Source organism: Falco cherrug, chromosome 1 (genome assembly GCF_023634085.1).
Source record: "Falco cherrug isolate bFalChe1 chromosome 1, bFalChe1.pri, whole genome shotgun sequence".
Lineage (NCBI taxonomy): Eukaryota > Metazoa > Chordata > Aves > Falconiformes > Falconidae > Falco > Falco cherrug.
In genome coordinates this window covers 125,160,789-125,182,648 of record NC_073697.1, presented here as the reverse complement: position 1 = coordinate 125,182,648, position 21,860 = coordinate 125,160,789, and the positions used below count along the sequence as shown (strand labels likewise).

The window sequence follows — 21,860 nt, the reverse complement described above, 5'->3', positions numbered from 1 at the left end:
TAGTGACTAATAACAAGAACTTATGTTAGAAACTGAGAACTCATCAACTGGAATCCAATAAAAAAGGAAAGACTTAGCTGAAGTAATCAGTTACAGGATGCTGATGAATCACTTGTAGGATACAGCAAATGCCTTTTCCTGCAGGTCTCCAGCTCATGCTGCCATATCCCAACTGCTAACACACAAAACGCTGACAGGTCAGAAGCTATAGGGTACGCAGCTAGAGCAACTCACAATTTTTGCCATATATCATGCTTCTACCTGATATTTCTGAAGGAAACAAAAGCCAATATTTTTGAGGAAAACCTGTCATTACTCCAAAAAATGTTAAGTTTTCAATGGAAAAATGACAAGTCCTTTTTCCCATTTTTAAGCTGGTTTCAGCTGACAAAAGTTCAGAGGTAGGTTTACAATGAAGCCAACATATTAATGGAAAATGAAATTAAAAAAAAGTTTCCTAGTGGTAAACTTTTTCCTCAGCTCTTCATTCAGTTTGCCTGAGTATAAATGACTGCACACACTTCAAGGCAGGCCCATAGAGTGTAATATATATTGGATGGACTAGATTAACAGACCGAGAACTCTTCTCTCATCCAAGGAACAATGACAAGCATGCATAGACACTAATCCAAAAACACTTAAAAGCCAAACATAGTTTCCATTTCTTTTTTCTTGTCTTTTTTTTTTTTTTTTTTTTTTCCAGTACAGAAATGAATGTGACATATGGTGTCGTAGCCTCAGAATGTGGCCTTCATTAAAAAACACAACATTAATGTTTCCAAAAATACTTCTTGGAATACAGTCTTTGGAAACATTCATATGACTCGCTTTACTCATAGCTTTAAAACAAACAGCGTAGCCTAGTCTATTGAAGACTCTTGACCTAACATTTTATAAGTCATATTTAACAACAAACAAAAACTGGAAACGGTTATTTTTTTAAGAACCTCATATTGTGAGGTGTGAAAATGCAGCAAATTGTAATCAGGAGCCAATATAATCTTAAATAAAAAACATACTTAGGCTTGTGCTGTTTTTCTTATTGACTGAATCAAACTAGATTTCCTTGAAAATACTCACAAACGTCCTGGGACCCTAAAAGGGCTGAACAGTTCATGAATCAGACTGCTGAGCTGATTCCACTCACTGCTGTTGCCATCAGCAAATCATCATGTTTCAAAAACAGTGTTTTGCTGGCAATATCTTTAGATTTTGTTGGTGCTGGCAAGACTCATGGACTGTCGGCTGTCAGACATGTAGCGATGTGGCTAACTCCACTCTGAGTTTATGGTAGTCTGTCACACACAGGAGGCAATTCTTGCATTAGGAGCTCTGACTCTGCTTAGGGTCTCTCCTACTACTATCATGTAGGTTGTAGTAATACATATATGCTCATGGATGCCTGGGATGGTTTTTTGACTGGTATAAACAAAACATCCACTAGACTGGATTTTCAGAACATTCAAAAATATGTCTGTAATAAGAAAGGGAAGGTGATGTAGAGCTTCCTAAACCAGAACCAAACAATCTAGAATTGAAGCTGGATGGAGTAAAAAAGGATCAGTGCAGAGCAACATTAACGGACATATATTGCTCTCAGAATCTGCGTTAATCTTTCTCCGTCATGTTGAAAATTGGATTGCTCAGAGATGTTTGGCCTTGCACAGTGGAGACGTGCCCCAGATGACCTAAAATCCCAAATGTGCCTGTAAGTCTTAGGAAATAGCCTTCTCAGCCACTCAAAACCATCTAAAAATGTCACCCAGTGGTTTGGGGGTCTTAAAGGTAAGCCAAGTCTAAACTTTTCCAGGCTACCTCTTAAAGTCTCTCAAGTGCGATAATAATCATGCATCGTAATTAATAACTTCTTTTACATTGTCCGATGTTTATCATTTAAGTCTAAAAAAATACCCTTCAATGGTTCTGAATTAGTAAGCCTGTATTACGATCTGTACTTCATTCATGGGGACACTTTGAAAGAGGCACGTGATTTTCCTATTCCAAACGAGAGGCAGTGAGGCTGTGAAGCCAGATGTTCATCACTTACTTTACTGAGACATGCTGACTATTGCAAAACAGTCTGAAGACTATTATTATTACCAAATTTTAAAGGAGAGAAGACCACAGACTCACAACCAGACTTACAAACTTAAATCTTAGCGACATTTCAAAAATCTGATTTTTCAAAATGGAAGTATTTTACACATCCCTAAGAAAGCCATACGAATTACATTAAAGGTCTTACTACCTGGTAAAGATTAGCAAAGGGGGTGGGGGAGGATTTAAAAACATTCTCTACTCACTAAAGCTCATGGATCGGTTGCTGCAAATGATTCTCAGATGTTGTCAGGAAGCGTTTTCACCTTCCTCTAACACTAACACACAAACCCTCGCCCGTTTTTGTCTTTCTTCTATTTTCCGTGGCTGGGGTTTTTTCCCCCCTGTATTTCTGGGCATGTTTATACACATCATGAACCTCTTTTGCATACTGTTCCGTTGTTCAGAAAAGAAAGTGTGCTAAATTTTCAGTACCTTTGCTAACCATTTTTAGAAACTTATTTTGCTCCCAAATAAAAAACTTCTCAGAGACAAAAATGGAGCAGTGAAGCTGTGCAGGATAGTCAGAAGAAAGAAACAGAGAAATCGCAAAAAAATCATTAAGATAAATGCTAGAAAGGGTTCAGAAATACTCCTAAAGCATATATGTATCAGGCTCAGTTCAGAAAATCAACATATATTCTTAATTATTTAAGCCAGGGTTAGGTTCTTACTGTGTTGGATACTGGAACATGCTCAGGGAGGCACAGAACTGCTCTAGAGACCTGTGTTTATGGGGCCTGCATATTGACCCCCCCAAACTGGTATCTTTGAAAATTTCACCCCAATTAGATATAGGAGAAAGGCAGGTAAATTCCTGTATTTCAAAGGTCATAAAGCAGTGCAGCGGCAGAAACAGCAAAAACCTCAGCACCTATTTATGCCCAGTGAAGAGCTAACACAAAGCAAACACTGGCAGAAGCAAGCCTTCTTATCATATTCATAATTTTCATCTAGTTCCTCTCAAAAAGAACCGCTGTACCAAAGGAATTTGAACTCTGGATTTTCATCAGCTCATTCAGAATAACAGTAACTTAAAAGCCTTAAGCATCAAGTTTAGCCTTTTAAAAACTTCCACTAAATGTAGTTGTCAATTTAATTTTGACATTTTAAGTTTAGAGCTCAGTGTTTTATGAGGATAATCCCTATATTGCACCTTAACTTAATACCTAACAAGTCGTTGCTACGCCCCTTTTATGACTATATTTTCCCATTATGTAAACAAGTAGGGGTGAATTTTTTTTCAGTGACAACTTCAGTCAACAGCCTGTTTGTAAAACATTAAGCAAAACAATGTGAAGATCTGGGTTGCAGAATAATTCTGTTCTGAGATTAAATCAAAAAGAAAACAACTCGAAACCTCCGAATGCAATTGCGTACTCTAACCCCACACACATGGAAGTGGATCTCTCTCTAGCATCGGTTTAGCAATCACCTCAGTTTCCTGCTGCATCTTGGAAATGGTCTGAAAGGTTTCCAGTTTTAGTCATAGTTGTGTAACCCTGGAAGGCTTGCAGCTCAGAGACCAGAAATGTGACAAGTAGAAACCTTTTGAGCTGCTTTGGAATTGACTCAAGTATTCGCTTCTTTAAAAAAAACCAAACAAAACAAAACAAAAAAAAAGCCACCACCCACAAAATCTAAATGAATCTATTATAGGGCAGCATTAGGATTCTTCTTTGCAAAGGCACCTAACTGCTCCTAATACAGCCAGTTTTCCTGCTTCTGGTAGGTAATCCCCAGAGCAGGGCTGGCACACATCCCAATTCACCGTTTGTATGTCTTGTACCACGCGCACCCCACGGCTGGCCACGGAGGTGTTTGCTCGCAGCCTCCAACAGGTACACTCCAGGACACCCGCAACTGTGCTGAAACTACTGCCTGCTTGGCTTGGAAGGCTGATCACCCTAACCCACAAGACAGACTTATCTTTACATTGTGAAAGCTTTCACTTGTCTCCTCTGGCAGAACAAAAAAGCACAATGATGTTCACAGTTTCAGAAAGTGTCTGATAGTCCTCGTATCTAACGGGTCAGGTGCAAGATACTGATGAGCACGGCTTTATGTTACAAGCGGGCTTTCTTTTTATATTTGATGTTCCTCATCTCAGATCAGATCCCCGCAAATGACTAAAGGGCACCTTTACAAGGTGAGGGGGGCTGGAACATCCCCTCAACTGAACGCAGAGTTGGATCTCTAGGGAGCAAGGATGCAGGAGAGGGGTTCCCACGACAAAGCATGACCTAGAGCGCTTTCAGATCAGTACATGCTTTTGTGCTGACTTTACCAGAGTGAAGCACAGCCCAGCGGGAGCTTCAATCACAGAACTTTCCTACATCCATAATAACGCCTTTGAAGCCTCCGGAGCGAAGCTTTTAAATGGTTCAACCCGCCCTTTAAAAAAAAAAAGTTTTGTTGTTCCCATCACTTTAGCTTAGATGACGGAGTGCAGTGGAGGCTGGTAGGGCTGCGGTTCACCCAGCAGCATGGCTGTCAGGCTGCAACACACAGCTCTGCAAGCGTCACCTGGCACGGAAGACCTCTCCTCGCTGTAATCTTGTGTATACGGGTCTTTCAACAGCGGAAGAGAAGATTGCAGCTACAGAAATAAAAGGAAAGTTCTAACAGGTGAAGCTCAGAGCTGGAGAAAAAGTGTATTTCTTAGACTTCTTATTCAATACCTCTGTACACAAACAAGACCTAAAGTATCAATATGTAAGTGCTTGTTTATTAAACATGTTAAAAAGTATCAATATGTAAGTGCTTGTTTAGTAAACATTTTTAAAAGTATCAATATATAAGTGCTTGTTAATTAAACAGTTTTAAAAGTATCAATATAGACGTGCTTGTTTATTAAACATCTTAAAAGATAGACGTAAACAGCACAGACCAGACGACCTCTGCGCAGGTTTTCCAGTCATGCAATAGTGCTGTAATCTACACTGGAACAACTCACAGTAACAGATATATTGACATTTAATTCATCTAAGTGAAACCAGATCTCTTTAAAACAAAACCAAAAAAAAAAAAAGAAAAAAAAGAAAAAAAAAGAAAAAAGGAAAGAATTTTGGCCCCTTAAGTTTGAGAGGACAGGCTTTGAAAGTTGCTCCTTGTTGAGGGCTGGTTGCCTGTTTCAGAGCCACAGGACAGGTTAAAAATGAACCAGCCCCCTGCTTACCACTCAGAGCAATTCCCAAAATCTGTAGAAAGCTGAAAATGTCTATTTTAATTTATTTGCACTGTATGCACTGCATGGTTTTAGCCAGGAACAAGCCAGTGGAAACACTGAAATACCATGAGAAATGGAAAGTGCTGGCAACTTGAAAGTCTTGATTTCGGGCCTCACTGCCATTCTTTGTCTCAGACGATTTGGCAGGGGGAAACCTAAAACTGTTGACTCTCAGGACTCTCTTCCTCCTTTTAACCCTCAGCTCTCAGCAGCTCCTGTGCTAAGGCGACCAGACACAGCATGTACTCGCCAGCACAACACCACATCCCCCCCGCTACTGCAGCTGTGGGTGGGTAGACATGGCACCCAGGCTGGGTGCAGCCCCAGTGCACCCACAGGCCCAGGGCTGCCCTGATGAGCCAAGACCACAAGCACAACAGTGCAACCAAGTGAATGGGAGCACCTGAGCACCCAACCCTCCAGGGTGACCCTGCTGTGCACCTAGCACAGCCCACACCTGCCAGGGGGCATCTCCTCCTGCCTGAAAATTCCTCCTCCTGGTTCTCCTCCCAGCAGCTATGAGCCATTTGCGTTTTGGTATTGAGCTGATAGGACCAGAGCACCTCTATTTCTGGTCAGGCCCCTGTAGCCTTACTTCTTAAAACTGGTAGAGCTGGTACACATCCTGGAAAATCTACCAGACATGCAGACATGGAGTAGCTGAAAAGATGTATTTTATATCCAGTTGTCTTTCTCCGGAAACCAGTAGCCAACCTATTCCTTACTGCAGCAGGCAGAATCCCCTGGGCTTTAATACAAGTTAGCTGTGAGGCAATCGAATACAAGTGTTAGCGTGAATTATAATTTCCTCCTCCGTCCTCCCCTGACACACTCATGTCTGCGCCGACGCACAGTGAAGGTTCATTTCAATAGTTCTGCAGAGGTGTGTGGTGGGATTTCTCCACGCATCAAGCCTTATGGATTACACTCAGCCTACAGAGGCACAGAAAAATTCTTCGAGGAACTTTTCCACCACATATTGCTGGCACGGAACAGTAGAACAGTTTGTTGCAGCTCTTAATAGACATGATGTAATATAATAATGTATTCAACAATAGGTAAGTGGCAGGTCATGAACAATGACAGAATCAGATTAGATAATGCTGACCACTTTCATTTAACGGAGCCAACACCCTCAGCTCTGTTATTTGCTGCAGTTCAGTGCTGTTATATCTTTTAAAACACAACAGGTTATTAACGAAGTAGGATTTGGGGGGCGGGCAAGAGCTGAGATTCTGAAAGGGTTCTTCCAGTCTCAGGGACCGTTTCCTTTACGTCACGCTGTGCAACCCTGCTTCCTGAGGCAGAAAGCATACTCCTTTTTTTCCTGTTTTTTGGAGTACATTGTAAACCAAATATCCAGGGAAGGCAAATAGCCAGGGAAGGGCAGTGTGACATAAGAACACGAAGTCACTGTCTTTCTGGTTGTGTTCTTTATTCGAGTATATATATATTCTTAATTAGAGTATATATATATTCTTCTGTAGAATAAGAAAGGTACAGATACAGGGCTGCACTTCTTGTGGCACTACCGTTAGCTCCCGCAGTCCTATGTACCTCGCTGCTCCCTGGTCCTGCAGTTCTCTGTGTCTGCAGGCATAGCAAAAACAACTGAGAGAAGAAAAGGTTATGTGTATTTAACCAAAGGGTTATGTGAAGATCAGAGAACCCCTTACGTTGCCCGTGCAAGTTTTGATCCTACCAATTCCAATGGCTGCAGCTTTGACAATGCGAAGCCTTGTGTTGGTGTCAATGGAGTTTGGATCAGATGCCTTGCTATTGTGTTTCATACAAGGAATAGAATAAAATAAAGCACAATCCCAAGTTAACAGCATGAGTGAGCTCTGTTCAACAGATGAGAGAAGTAAAAAATGAGTAGGAAGCCTGAGGATCTCTGATATTTTTTCCCCCACCTCTAAGATGTAGCTTGACACCAGTTACTAACTTCTAAGGGCTATCCAGGACAGACAGGAGGAGCACTTGCAAGTTTCTACTGATCTCAGCTTTGGGCTGCTGACCTCGGCAGGAATTCCACTATAATCCTCCGAAGCTGTATCATCCCACCTACTAAAATACCCCAAATGCCAATTAAACCACCAAAGCCTTTACATTTTCAAAACTAAAGTAGGGTTTAACAGTGAAAATACAATTCTGCATTACTCCTTTGAGGAAATGGAAGTGAGAAGAAAAAAAAATCTAAATAAAACATGTAAATAAAATGAATCACATCCACTATGACCTACTTTATTTTTAGGAAATACCATAAAAAAAAAACCCTTCTGTCTCAGCTTTCTAGATTGATTCCCAAATCAAAGAGGTTGAGATAAGTATTAGCTAAGGATCAAGTCAAACAATGTATCAGTGCTTTTTTATTTAGGAAAAGCACCAGAAAAATCTGTGGCTGACATCAACACATGCAGGCAGATGAACCAGGCAAATACTCTGCTTCAAGAAGTTAATTTATCAATCACTGCTAGGGTCAAGAATCACTATTTGCTTTTCTAAGCAGCTTTGTATGACTCTCACTTGTGAATATAGATACAGCAGAAGTCCACCTCTGATACGCCTAAATGTGTTTTTCTCTCTAGCCTGGCAGAAGATATCATGGAGCTCCTTTGACTAGGGCTGCTCAGCCAAGGCCCATAGTCCTGCACAGCCTCCCGCGTTTCAGGTTCTTCATCCAAACCAAAATATGCTTCCACATTTGTCAGGCTATATATGTCACTACTTTTTAAAAGCCTGTGAAATATATTAAATGGTTTCAGAGATCAGACCTGATCCAAGTCCTACTGAAGTCAGCAAAGGGGTTGTCTTTGATTTCTTGTTTTGGATCAGCTCTAGCTGCTGGGATTCTTAGTATCACCACAGGCAGCATCCATCCATGCTCTTCAGAACTGGCTTGGCTTGCTGGAATTACAGCAATACTTTCTAAGGAACAAGGGCTTTTTTAAACCTTCTTTTTTTGTTGTTCAGATTTTGGCAGAATGTTGGCTTCCCATATTGTTACTTAACTCCACTGAGGTCTATCGGAAATTTGGGAACAGGATGCTTCTTTCAGACATGACTTCTGAATTCTCAATGGTTGTTGAGTGAAGATAACTTTTATTCTTGCTGCGCTATCGCTTTCCACACTGTGCATGTGATGTTCATTGTAACAGGCACTGAAAATGGCTTTCACAACCCACCTCACGCAGTCTAAAAAGATACCTCGTTTTATTCTTCACTTGATTTCTGTTGACTACTGCTAATATTTTTTAATGTAATTTCCTAAATATTTTTTTCTTTATTTTTGTACCCATGTTTCAACCACTATATGTAAAACCTGCACTTGCCAAACTGTTTTGTCAGTAAATCCCAATGACTTCTTCCATGGACTTCCCAAGGAATGGACATGTCAATCGTAGGCAGTTTCTTCAGCTTGTGAAGGACTTGAGAGGAACCTCAGGCCAGGCATGCAGGATGCAGACAACCTAAAAGCTAAGGCACTGGGTTTAAATCTAAGAAAGATATTCATGCATATGTTTAATTATAAGAGCACAGTAAGAATGAACGTAAGCCTGCTTCAAATCTTCCTGAGACTGGAGCCAGAGAGGTACAGTACTTGTGGAAGGTTTTACAATGAACCACTTGAGGAATGCTACAGACCAGTTTCTCAGTCCCATCATAATGACTTTATGCAATCAGCAAATTCCTCAGCTGTCTCAGGGGAAGTTAATAGATTATTTTTTGTTGAAAATATCAAACTGTTTCCAAAAATGGCAGTGCTTCTTAAAAAAATACAAAGAAGTTGCCTTTAATTAAAAACAGTGAATTTGGAGGGGGGGGGTGTCATAGGATTTTTGTCTCCCAGTGATTTGCACAGAGGCTGACTATGCCTCCCTTACTGCCCATGATCTGTGCCTCTGTGGCTGCCCTTTGCCTGGCAGATTTTCACTTTCTGAGTGAGCTACTTATGGGAAGTTCAGCTCATTTCAAGATGTTTGTCATGAACCTGTTCAGTCAGCCGTGTTTTTCCTGTTTTACTTCTCAAAGGCAAACACTGTGAACAAGTGAGCAGATCTTATCAAGACGATGTTAACAAAAATACATCAAATAAAAACCTGTTACATTACAAATGTCAACACTCATGAAAAAAGATACCTAAACTAAAGTAGAGTGGATTTTATTGCCAGAGCAATTCCCAAAGATTGTTTTGAGAAATAACTTTTCTGTTTTTCCTCACAGGTGCTATGGACCTGTGAAACAAATGTGTCTCTCGTTTATTACATATTAACTTTACAGAGGTGCTGTCACCAGAGACAGCAGCATGCCTAAATAGAATTTCACCCTCTGGTTTGAAATTTAACTTTCACTGTGCCCTGATCCACTCCAAATTAGTTGGGAGTTAGATAAATGATCGATCCACAAAATTGAATTCAAAAGTGACATATGCAGCCTGTGTTTTCCCTGGGTCATTTTTAGTCCTGTTTTCAGTGAGTAAAACCGAGTGAAAGCATCACTTTCTCCTGCCACAAAGCCAGAGTCATTCAAAAGTCATGCAAAGCTGTAGGTGATTAATTAAACCTCAAATCACTATCAAGGCCTGACAAGCTCCGAATCACATGAGTTTGGACTGGTGGCATTCTTCCTTAGGAACATTTTGTATAGTGTTAAGCTGTATTCACTTCGTAATGAAAAGATCTTCAGGGAATGAAGTCTGTGAAAAACATAAAGTGGTGTTTCCCACAGAAAAAGCAAGCCACACCACTTGGGTGTCTTAATCTGGGAGCAACTGCAATGCTGATTATGCTCAGGAGAGAAAGTACAGATTAAGGAGACTAAAAAGTAACCTAAAAGGTTCTGGAAGGAAGCCAGAAGTACTGTAACAAAGGGAAAGCAATCTGAAAACAATAATGTCACAAAGCATCCCATGGAAAGAAGCAAGGATGAATCTCCAGTCCGTACGAATGCTAGATAGATGAAGTTATCTCCCAGCTACTGCCAGCACAAACATCATTTACAAAGCTTGACAGCTGCACAGCAATTAGGAGAGGAGCTTGTGTTTACTTGTGTTTAAAGGCAGAAGTGGCGAGTGGGTTCCAGCAACATTATGACGCGTGTTGATAATTATGATATTATGCCATTGATTTGGTCTTCGGGTGTTTTTCAAATCAGGATTTAAGATCTCTTTGTTCTCCTGTGTAAAACTCAGCTTTGAGGTCATTCTTCGCCTTACACACCCTTGGCTGTTTATGAACATCCTCACAAAACTCAAAGCCCATTTCCCATTGAGGAAGACAAGAAACAGGTTGTGTCATTGTCTGGCTCAATTGTTCTTTGTAACTACATAATAATTCCAAAGAAGGAATACTTACTAGCTTGAAGTTTTATTGTTGCAAAACCCTCCTATCAACAATGAAAGGATATGCACCAGACATATGATTGAGGAGAATCTGCTTTTCATATTAAATAAAACCGAATGAGAATGACATCCATCTATTTGAAAGAACTGGTAGAAGGTTCAATGGGGTGCCCACCTACGATGAATGTTAAGGCTCATTTCTGCTATACTGTCTCCAAAATAGATGGCTCTAGACATCTCTGTGTGACAGAGGTCCCTTGCTGACATCCCAAAGGGTGTCGAGCCAAGCCCTTCGTGCTCTTGGCTTCAGGGTAGAGGGGCAGAATTTGGCACCCTAACCTAACATTTCCTTAAAGCTGCAGGCAACGTATTCTCCTGTCCTGATCTTATGCATTGTTGCTCCTAGCTGTGGCTGCATTTTATTAGTTTAGACAGCACTCTGGGATCTTTCCGAATAAAAGGATCGTTATTGCAGAAGTTGGAAAAATGTCAGCAGAAGGGATGAAATATTGCCCCATGCCCTTGCCATACTGAACAGGGAATCTTTTCTTCTAGTGTTGGTTTAGGACTTAATCCTGCAAGGTCTTGTCTGTCAGCAAATACAATCAGGTTTAAGAGCATGAATAACCATCCTAGAAATCACTGGAAACTATTTTGTTAGTGTAAAATTAAGCAAGTGCGGAAGTTCTCCAATAGACTTGGACCAGAGTACTCAGCACCCTGCAGAAATGTGCCTTGAGTTCTTAGAACCATTTATTGTGTCCAGAACAGCCATTCATTAGGGCTTTGTGCAGAGAGGTTGAATTTCACTCACTTGGAAGATATTCCTTCTAACCCCCTGAGACATACAGACTCTTTGGTTGATTTGGAAAACAAAATGATTAATGGCATTTTACAAGTTTTTCCACTAAACAGATTTCAGTTGAAGCCTGTCACAAGCTAAAGAATTTGCAGGAATAGTGTCAATCTGATGACATAGTGGCAATAAATCCTATTGTACTGGATTACATTTTTACCCATTAAAATGCTTTGACCTATTGTCATCCAAGTAGAACCACATTCCACTGGCTGTTCAAAAGGTTCTGATTTCACTCTCGATTGTTACCAGGGCAACTGCACCTCAATCCAAAACTCTGCCACACCAATCATTTAACTCGATTTGAACAGACTCATGTAGATAAAGCAGAGCACTAATTACTTATTCCCATTGAAAAAGTCTAAATCAAATCTTTCTGAGACCTGAACAACAGAAACTTATAGAAGCTGTCCAAGGGTTACTTGTAGGGTTTTTGGTGTTTTTTTGCATGAGGTACCAGTTGCCTTATTTCCCCGGGGAATAGCTAGCTGTGGTGACAAAATACCATGAAAAGATTAATATTCTTAGTCTACCCAAAGCAGGAGCACACTAGAAATCTCACCACAGGCCACTCCTGGAAAGAGTTCTCACTCAGTTGTGGAAAACTAAAAGGATTTTCATTAATAGTCAAACAGCTAGTTAAAGCTTGTGAGTGGAAATAGAAATATTTGGATTTCCCCATTGGGATTTCTGGTGGAAAGTAGGCTGTGTTTTATGGCATCTACTTTCATATGTATTAAGTGAATATCATCTCAGTTGTTCAGATTTGTCTTAAATTGAGCTATCTTTGAGTGAGAGAATGCCAGTTAGAAAGTGTGCATGTTCTCCCATAGATGCTAAGGTCCGGCATTTCTTGGAGAGCAAAACTGTCTATGTCAGAGATCAGGTCACTAGAGTTAGCTCAGCTCTGCTCACTGCCAGGATGCAGGCTTGCAAAGAAACAAGGTACTGCAGCACAGAATCAGTGCCCTGGCAGTGATGTATACAACATCAGGTGCTAATTTGAAAACAGAGAACATTTTAAAAAAACTGGAGATCCTTTGTGTCTGAAGGTCTGAAGTTGTCTCAGGAATGGACATGGCTTTGGTTCTTATACACATCAAAAATCCAGCTGGTTTTACTCTTTTATCCAGATGAGTCTTCATTCCACATCTAGTGAATCCCTGTCTTGGTTTTCCATTGGGGTGCAGGGAAAGTTTTCTGAAAAAGTGGTTGTTCATTGACATTGCCTGTATTGTTTGATAAAGACTATTGCTCTTTATCAAATGTAAATTCTTAGATCTACTCAGCCTACTATTGACCTACTACCCTCTACCATGTTGACAGCAAAGAAAAACCAAAAATTCAATGCTTCCTCAGCTGAATCTTTTCACAGGAAATTAAGGGCTGAAACACTCTCCAGTCTTCCAATTCTCCAATCAGGCATGTCACCACAAATAACATTTGAGTAGCTGAAGCATATTCTCCCCGTCTGCACTCTTAAGACACAAATTTAACTGCTTTAAAAAGAGGATCCAGTGCTACTACATGACTGCAAACTACACAAAAATGAACAATTCATTGTGAAAAGCAGCACAATGGCTTCTGAGGTTGCAGCATTGGGTCCTGCCAGACAGGATGGACGACTAGTGTGCTTTTGCAATATAGGATGAAAAGATGAAGAATCAAATCAAGCTCCTATCCCAATTTAAAAAGCAAACAGAGAAGAAATCTGAGGTTGTTTCTATTTGTTTGGTTTATTTGTATATCTCATCTAGCATTTTAATTGCTCAATACGTTACTGGCTGTTCTGTTACCAACATTCTCACCAAAAGTACATGGTGAAAATATTGGGCAAGAACAGTAACTAATAAAATGAAGAAGGGCAAGGCAGCAGTCAATCTAGAGAATCTTAATCACATCAGGGAACATTGAGCAAAGTGAATTAGCAGTGCTCTCTTGAAAGGCAGAAACTTTCTCAAATATGAAGCGTTTTCCAACTGATCTTTCCAAGAACTATTCAGAACCTCTTCTGGCAGAAGGATTTTTCAGATTTCAACTTTTTTTTCTGATAACACTTCATTTGCAAAAGTTTGTTTCTTTAGAAACAGTTTGCTGAGCAAATGATCAATACATCAGTCCTTGCTCTTTCTGCCTCCAGAATGACATATCTTGAAATATTGTTAAGAACTTAACTTGTGTTTCTGACATTTCTTCCCATCTGTTGCAGTGCTGAGTCATTACAGCTACACTAATGAAGCCCATCTAGAATATGGATTGCCTGGACATTGCCTGAATTAGCGAGTTTGCAGCCGGTTAACTCTGATTGATCAACTGACATTTGCTAAGCTGTGCTAAACCATTTATCAACATACACTATAATCTTGCATTTGGCAGTACATAGATCAATTGTCTGATCTGCAGGGAGCTTGGCTGACTTAGTAGCACCAATCTTGTTACATGAGTACATTCAGACCCTTTCAAAAGCAGTATAATGAAGTGAGTGCATCAGAATGTCTGCCCTCATTGCAAAAATGCCCATCAGCATTGTAGAATGTGTCATGTAGATGCCCCAAGGCTTTATTGCATGACTTTAAATCATGTAAACAGAAGGAAAGGCAAAGACAAGAGGAGAGAAAGCAAAAAGAAATTGCAGAAGTGCTGAGGCTGATTAGTGAAGTCTTTGCAGATCACGAAATCTAAAGGATTTTCCTCCTTTCCTTGTCTCAGTGACTAATTTCTGTTACTGTAACTAGCAGTAGAAATGTTTATCCCCACCAGAACTGAAGCATTCACTTCCTCTTCTCAGTCTCCTACGGTCACTTGAAAGAGCACTTCCCTCTCCATTCTAGCTGTGGCAGGAAAGCATATAATAATACTACAAAAAACGCTATGTAGAAAAGAATTTATTTTGTGTATTAAATGCCTGTGGTCTCACTCTGTATCACCATCCCCACAGGGAATGAGTCAGGGGTAATAAGAAGCAACAGCTCAGAGTTCCCAGGAGACCATGCTACCAGAAGAAAGTGATGAAACGCAAGATATTGCAAACTTTTTCATAGGAACAGTCATATGGACAGACCACCTCACCGACCACCCCGCTCTAGTCTGGATCATCTTGGTCTTCTTCCCAGGCTCACAGCTCTGTTGCAGCCACCACCATGGGAGGAGAGCTTCAATCCAAAACTGCGGCACAGATGCAAGTATTTGAGGAAGTTTAACAGCAAGGAAGATGCAGGAGCCAGTATTTCATAACCAAATCCCTGGCAAGGGCATTACAACCCATGCAGTGAGCAACATGATGATTTTATTGTCTTTCTCTGCCATCCTTCAACTTGTTCTGACTGTTGGGTTGGCATTACTAGACAGGTTATCTTCAGCAGGCACAACTTGGCAGTAGGAGTCAAAACCCTAAATATACAGCAAGGAAAGGAAATCCTGGCCACCAGTTTGCCTTCTGTATGACTCTCCCAGAGCCTCAGCCTACTTAGAAAGATATTACAGAGTCTTCAGTATAGTTTAAAATCTTTGTTCAGGATTTAGAAATACAGAAATAGGGGCATTTCTAAGGTGGATGAGCATAATTCTTCCTTTCGTACCTTTGTTTGTGGATCTTCATGGCATACTAGGGGTCAGAACCTCTCAGCAGACTCCTTACACATACACATTTGTGCACAAGTACACATCCACATAGGCACTCATGCACAGATGCTCAGGTCTAAAAGAACTGTGACTATTCTTCTATTTCAGGCCTTCATTACTAGGCCCGTTCTACTACAATTGTTCCAACAAATTGTTGCCCAGACCAGACTCATAAGGCAAGCTCTGGGGCAGAATGATTCTTCTGACTCACACTCATTTCAGCCAACATTTCTCACAGTCTGTAACCTTCAATTTCCTCTGGTATGAGCTGAAAGTGCCTCTGCTGCTCTGCCCTCCTAACTCAAGAATTTATGCAGGCAGTTTTGCTGCACCTTAGCTTTGTTCCTCCTCTGGTAATGAAAAGTTGGATAAACCTCACCAGAAAGGGACAGACAGGAACGGAGGAATGGAGAAACAGCCAAACTGGATCAGACCCACAGTCTGTCTAGCCTCGAATCCTGTCTCCACCAGTGGCTAACACCAAATGCTCCAGGAGAAGGTGTAAAAGCCCTGTAACAGGCAGCTTTGGAAGAATTTCCCTCCGCTAAAGTTCTTATCCTGATCTTCAGTAATTAGAGGCTGGCTTCAGCCCTGAAATTACACAGCTTAATACCATTCGCAAACATGTATTCATACAAGCGCTAAAGCTCTGCCTCTTTTTAATATTCAAATGAACACAAACTCTCCTTCTGAACTTCAGAGAGAGAAGCTGTGTTTCCAAACAACAACTAATGAGCTGCCAGGTTACATGCAAAACACACTTCCAGCTGAACAAGATGAACAGTTTATTCCCATACAGGTTGTTTAGTTAGATTAAAACTCTCTAAGGTAACAGAGTTTCTGTTTACATGTATACACACAGACACAAGCACAATTAAGGAAATGAGAAATGGGCTTTACCTTAATGTCTGCTGAGATCTGAAAGAATCTCTGCTTCACTCCCTCCTTTCTTTTTTCTCTGTCTCTCTCCCTCTCTCTTGCATGGCTGGACTGACAGGTTGGCAGAGCTGAGAACGACAGGTTGGGTTTGTTTTTTTAGGCACAACTCCTCCCCCTCTTAAAGAGAGGAAAAAAAAAAGCAAGACTGTTTGGGAAAAGTTCACAGAAAATCCCATCCTTTCACAACATTACAACTGACAAGAAATACAGTACAATTGGGAACACAGCAGTTTTCTGATTTTTCCCCTCAGAAAGGCTCAAGGTCTACTTTGCAATAAGTATGACACAACCAGAGGATTTACACTAGGAACTAATTTGACCCCAAACCTTTCCCATTTCTCTGATAACTGATCCAAGAGATAATTATAGTTCATTTAAGGCAGCCTTGACAAGAGAATTTCTGTAAAAGTGGAAAGGGCTTTTTGCATAAAACACAAATATCTTTGTGCCTTGGATTTCACCCACATACCCCACCACCACTATGTCTAATAAGCCATGAGTAGATGTCTGAAGTCCTTATTTCCTTTCCCCCCACTGCTACTGCTAACCTACCTGCACTCACAGCAGAGAGCAGGTTATTTTAAACACCTGTTCTACTCCATCCTCTGTCATGGTTGGATAGAGACCACCTCGCCTTTCATCACTCTCACCTGGAATGTGATAGCAATCCCAGAGAGCTAGGAGAGATCTTTAACAGGCCACACTAGCCACAAAAATGGGGCCAGTGTAGAAGGAGGTGTACAAGTACAGAGCAATACTGTTAATTGTGTGCTTCCACAGGCCTTCCCAGGAGTTCTGGCTTCACCTAGACAGAATACATTCCTGGGAACTCCTGCTACTAGAAAGATTTTTAACTCAGCCCATTAGAGAGTGTTACACAGAAGACGCAGACCGTGGTCTTACCCTGAGCCTGTCAATAGGGTCTTCAGACTAGGGCTGTGTTCAACGAACTCTGCTTACTCCTACTTCTGTGCACTGCTGCTGCTTGTGCCTCTGCCCACCTAGCCATGGAGCTTTGCCTCTGGGGGTCATGGGCAGAAATATTTGTTAATAAATGCCAAGAAAGAGGAGCCAAGAGGTTGGTGGCTGGTGACAAAATAGCTTCTACACTCCCACTTCCCTGCAATCTACCGAAAAAAATGAGAGGCAAGTCCTTTGTGCACTAATGTTTTTCCGAAGGTGGCAGTCTGGGCACAAATCTGCAATTTCTATGGTCTGCTCTGCAATTCCTATGGCCTACTCAAAATTCTACTCCACAGAGTAGCTGTCTTTTCCTTACCCTGCTATTCCAAGCCTTTAAAGATACAGTAAACTAATGAGAGTCATCTGCATAAATTTGCATCACAGACTCCTTGAATAGAATCCCTATCTCCTCTGGGTCAGATTTGCAGCTGGTTTATAACAATGAAGTTTCAGAGACTTCATTCACCTGCTCACCAGGCTGGCATGACAGTATTCAGTGTGCTGATAAGCAACAGCTCCACAAAGCCATTAAGTGTCCCAAAACTTCAGGGAAAAACCCCCAACACTAGCCAGTTTGATTTAACGTTATGGTGAAGCAGATTAGAGGTGAATTCAATGGCTATCACACAAAGTCAGTATGACACCATATACAATAATGTTCAGTTTCACCTCTTGCTAGCTCAGCTTTTTTTCTTTTATACCAGGGGAGGGCCATGTCCATCTTTTACAGGACTGACTCCCATTCCTCCCTGTCTCCTGCAGAATGCATTTCCTTTCTGTCTCTTCTATCAGGCAACTGTTCTTAATCGTGTTCAGCTCCCTACTTAAGATTTCCAGAGAGATAACACAAATGCTCAGAAATCTTTCCTGCCAGTGGAACAAGTTAACTGAATCCAGACAAAACTGGCCAAGGCCAGCACCAGAGTTCAGCGATAATGAATCATGGCTGAATGCACCAGTGCCTGCTGAGTGCCTCTATGAAGTGAGAAACTGTTCTTAAGGTTACAGCATGGTAACGCTCTTCATGTTTCTGCCTTAATTTCTAATACAGATGGGATGGGGATAGGAGCGTATTAGCATTAAGTCCATGCCAGTCTCAGCATTGCAGTACTAAAGGTAGATTTACTAGTAGAGAGATCCAGCTGTAGCTTGCTTTGGCACTGATTAACAGTCTTCTCAGTCCTTCCTCCTCAGCATTATGAGGCTGGAGATCCAGATCCTTCTAAAGCTTTGCAACCTGCAGAATCCTTAAGGAGGAGGGGTAGATCCAAAGGGATTCTCTCTGCTGACCCATCACCTGCCCCAACACCAAAGAGCCGGGAACTAAAACATGCCCAGTACAACCTTCCTGCTTTACCTCTGGCATATTGACCCCATGTGGGCTGGCCAGCCTGTGGGCTTCTAGAGGAGGAGAGAAGCTGAGCAGCATTGCAACAAGAGAGAATATGCCAATTGCCAGCTATAGCTTCCTGCTCAGTCCCAGACCAACTTTGTGATGCAAACCTGGAGCATGACACACGTTTGTATGGCTAGTCTGTGTCCACCCCAGCAGCTAAGGGTGCATACAATCCAAGAGCTGGTTCATAGTTCTTAGCAAACAGAGTTGCTCTAAGAGCTTAAAATCAGTCAATAAATGCGCTTCAATTAAGTACTACAGTGAGGTTAGATTTCCTGTTTTTCCTGTTTAACTAGCAAGTTTTAAGGCAGTCTAATAACGAACCCTCAGAGCACAGCTTATTACAGCATCAGAAAGGTTGCAAAATTGCATACAACTTCGGTTTATTATATCCAATTATCCCTTAAAAAGAAAAAAAAGAAAAAAAAAAAAAAGAAAAAAAGAGGAAGGAACATGTCTTAAGTAAGAACTTAATCCAAAATGTCTTGATACCAATAAGAAGATCCCAATGGTTTTCAATAGGCTGTGGCTCAATAAAACTAATACAAATCTGGGATTTTTGTGTATTGCTACTAATGTTAGACTAGCATTTCCCATTGATTTGCAATTGGATTCTGTATGCTCTGCTCCCCTGTCCTGCTTTGAAACATCTGCCTCAAAGCATACAAACAGTCCTTTGTCTTTGCAGGTTTCTTGGGCAGGTATAGCTGAGCTGATACCAATCACACTGGACCCACCTAAGTATTGCAAAGGGGGAAAGGGAAAAAATCCTCTGCATTTCAGTTCCCAGCTTTTAGCCCCTGGGAGTGTGGATCACTCCAGCAACCTTGCAGTGGTCACTGATCCACATCCATTACCTCAAAGCCCAGCAACAACATGCATAATCCAGGCTGCCTGAGCCTGTTGTTGAACTGGCTGAGTCTGTTGCTCTAAATTTCCACCCATTCAAAGTTCAAACTCTCTTTTTACTACCTATAAACTGCAGGTGCTTAAAGTTTGATAGGGAGGTGAGAAGCCCCCTGCAGAGAAGAGCAGCAAGTGGGACAAGGTATGCTAGCTTCAGTGCTTACAGATTGGTGGTGCCATGAAAATCAGCACAAAAGTTCCTGCTAATTTACAGGGTGTGGATAAGCCACATGGATGTCACAGGCCCTCTGGCACATCTGGAAGGTCATGCAGGCTGTTGGGAGCTACAGAAGGGCTCCAGCCCTCCTATATGTGCTATTGCACAGGGAGAATATTTCAGTCTGGGGACTGAATAATTCACCAAGAAATCAGCTGGCCAGTGTGGAAATAATTTTAAATGATCTGAGCCCTTAGGTATTACATTAACTGGATCTCTAGGGAAGGATGTGGATTATTGCAGCTGAATAGAGCCCTTATTTATCAGATGGAAAAGGTTAATGTCATTTCCTTTCCCTTCCTCCATGGTTTTTCTTACCACACCACCATTTATGGATAGCATAAGGTGCAGACAGTGTAAGAACATGTGCTTGATTGTTTAAATGACCAGAGCTGTTACTTTAATGGGGGGGAGGGGGTAAGAAATTAAGATTTCTTCTCGTTTCCTGGGGGGAATTACAGGCCTAGGAAACATAAAACACTGAAAAAAGGAAATGGGCTTGTGGAGCACCTGGTCTTTGATTTGACATCCAAGAGTACCTAACTGAATGAGGGAATTTTGCATTCTCATCTACTGTGTGAGCATAATGAGAACCAGGATCAAACTAATCTAATATCCTTATTTCATACTTTATAAAGAGAGAGTGCATTAAGAAAGGTCATTTGTTTTTTACTCCTTAATGAAGTTTAAATACAGTTAAATTAAGTTCTACTAATAAAGAGTCTATGCTTTTTTCTAATTTGCCTCTGGAGTCTCAAAAGCTGTTGACCTGAAGACAAATATTGGAGTGGTTCAGCTATCTATTACATGCTTTACTAATGATGTCAACAAGGCAATTCTAATACCAGCTATGGAGACAATTTCCATGGCAATAAGACTGAGAGCAGTGAAAGCTTAGATTAAAAGAAAACCATTCTTCTAGTAAAAGACAAGACACCTAAGTTTATTTCCCGGTCTCTACCACAGTATATCGCTAGGTAAGCCACTTGGGGAGATCCTCCTAGCATAGTAATAAAGATAGACCTGAAACACACCGTCTGTTGTCAGAGTTCAAGAGAAGGAAATTTGCTTCTAACCATTTGGGGATTCAAGGATGCCAGAACCTGGCTTCCCGTACGAGTCAACAGAGAAAGACGAGTATGGTATTTGTGTTAGGCTTCTTAGTACAGCCCTTCCTTCTCAGTATCTACAAGTACCCAGATCACTCAACATAGGTGCCATGCATATTTGTCCTTGCCATGCCATATATAATAGATGGTTTAAACTCCCCACCACCCCTCTCGCTTGCAGAACCATCAGTAGAATTTAAGTCCATTCTAAGCCCCATAAGAAGACATCTGAATATAGCTGCTGGTCTCTCTGACCCCATGGAACTACAAGATGTGAAATTTCCTCCTAGCTTCGAGGTCCAGCTGCTTCCCTCCCCCTGAATCCAACTCCATGCTGGAACAAAACTCAGATGCCCACCTTTCCTTTCTCCACAACCCATAATGAATGGAAAGAAATCCACATAGAAGGAATGATGAGGATCAGAACTTCTATGTATACGCTGAATGATTCTGAGGTAACCTTTCTGGACCCAGCTTTCCATTTGTGAAACTGAGTCAGTAGCATGACCTTACCTTGCAAAGGTGTCTTGAGGACAAAAAATTAATACCTGGGGGCACTGCAGCGGGGATAGCTAATTCCAGATCTGAATAAAATGAGAAGGAAGATGCCCATTGACTTATATGGGATTTAGAATGAGCCCTTATTCATTTTACATCAGCCACTGAACAGCCATTTGAGGATAGCAGTGAATAACTATTAATATTTGTGAAGTTAAACAATCAGCATCTAAGTTATAATGGAGTAAATTAATGTATGTATCTAAGGCAACCACAATGTGACTACTGAGTTGGCTTCATGAAGTGAGTATTTGCAGATCATGAAAAGAAGCACATGTAAAAGCTGAGTGCATCTGTTCTGATTTTTTTTTTCTTGCCCATAAAGGAACAACTCTCCTAGACAACCAAGCAGCAAGATATTACAGCAAATAGTCTTTCACATAAAGCCAACCTTGACTTTGTTATAATTGCTATGTAAATATAATCCCATTCATCAATTAAATGCTACTCTCCTGGGCTAGAACATTATACATGTTCATTGAGATGGAATCCCTGTCAATTCAGTTTGCTAACTCAGTATTCATGTGCATTAGCCTTGGAAAAGAGAATGTGATTGCTTGAATAAATTCAGCCACTACCTCCAGCATCCCTGTATCAGTTGACACGCGTCAGTCTGACTGTAATACGG

The 21,860-nt window shown here is 41.1% G+C and overlaps 1 protein-coding gene across 3 annotated transcripts in view; it reads right to left on the bottom strand.

The window, feature by feature from the left end:
• KCNJ16 (potassium inwardly rectifying channel subfamily J member 16) overlaps positions 1-21,860 on the bottom strand; it is a 36,418-nt gene that overhangs the window by 5,385 nt on the left and 9,173 nt on the right. Inside the window, exons 3-4 of one of the 3 annotated variants that reach the window (XM_027815966.2) lie at positions 21,188-21,258; positions 16,045-16,151 (exon numbers count right to left, since the gene is read on the bottom strand). The exons of 1 other annotated variant lie outside the window; for it this stretch is intronic. The gene's annotated coding sequence lies outside the window, so the exon portion shown is untranslated. The remainder of the gene's footprint in view (positions 1-16,044; positions 16,152-21,187; positions 21,259-21,860) is intronic. One more of the 3 variants, XM_027815965.2, reaches the window with a different exon arrangement.